Source organism: Mastigoproctus giganteus, chromosome 10, assembly GCF_048544385.1.
Source record: "Mastigoproctus giganteus isolate SK-2022 chromosome 10, ASM4854438v1, whole genome shotgun sequence".
Taxonomy (NCBI): domain Eukaryota; kingdom Metazoa; phylum Arthropoda; class Arachnida; order Uropygi; family Thelyphonidae; genus Mastigoproctus; species Mastigoproctus giganteus.
The window spans coordinates 13,543,010-13,544,039 of record NC_143584.1 but is presented as its reverse complement, the minus strand read 5'-3'; the positions used below and the strand labels follow the sequence as shown (position 1 = coordinate 13,544,039).

The following is a 1,030-nucleotide window of genomic DNA, read 5'->3' as shown; positions in this document are numbered from 1 at the left end:
AATGTTACATAAGTTTTTGATTTAGGATTGTCCTGTGAATAATAAAAATATCATTATTCACAGAACAATTATAATTGAAATATTATAAAACGTCGATGGGATGATTAATGAGAGTAAGAAGAAAAGAATGGAGATTAGAAAATATGTGTAGAAATGTTATTTAGAAATGTATGATCAAGCAATCCCTCTATCAGGAAATGGTGGCCCTGAAAAGGGCCATTTTTTTTTTTTTTTTTTTTTTCTGTTTCATTTATGCACGTTCTGCTCGAATCCGTCTAGCTAGCTGCATATCTTTAGTCATCATGGTTACCCTCTTGGCTTGGATTGCACACAAGTTCGAACAACCCCACTAAGTAAGCTTCGCTGGCTTCTTGTAGGGCACCTATGGCAGCACTCTGGAAAGGAAGATCAGTTTTGTATTCCTGGGCTATCTCACGAACGAGGCGCTGAAATGGAACCTTTCTGATTAGAAGGTCCGTTGACTTCTGATAACGACGAATTTCTCGAAGCGCAACAGTTCTTGGCCTGTAACGATGGGGCTTCTTCACTCCACCCAGAGAAGGGGCACTCTTGCGAGCAGTTTGCTTAGTACGAGCCATGGCGATAGAAACAATCGTAGAACTTCTGGAAAGCAAGTGAATTGAGGATGGCAAAATGCAATGCTTTTATAGGCGGCTATTAAATGCAATGCTATTAAATACTGTATTAGAACTTTAATGAGCAACCTAAACTCATACAATTTACAGAAATTTATTCCTTCATAAACTATAATGATTTAATTCGTGAATGCCTGTGCAGCTACTACACATCGGAAAGATGTCTTTTGAAAGCATCTTTTTTCACAAAATACTGAGGCTATACTGACGTCACTTCTTTAACATAATCTCGAGCTAAGGTTCTAGAACGACAACCAATCAGGCACTCGATTTCGAGAGCGGTGAGTCCATCTGCTTCCTATGAATAGTGACAGGAGGGTTGTTTCCAATTCGGTTTACTTTTTAAGGTGTGATAGGATTGTTTGTATTGCCAT

The 1,030-nt window shown here is 38.5% G+C and overlaps 1 pseudogene; it reads right to left on the bottom strand.

Annotated features, from left to right (window-relative positions):
* Window positions 1–250: 250 nt before the first annotated feature.
* Window positions 251–599, bottom strand: LOC150078737 (histone H3.3 type 2-like; annotated as a pseudogene).
* Window positions 600–1,030: the final 431 nt, after the last annotated feature.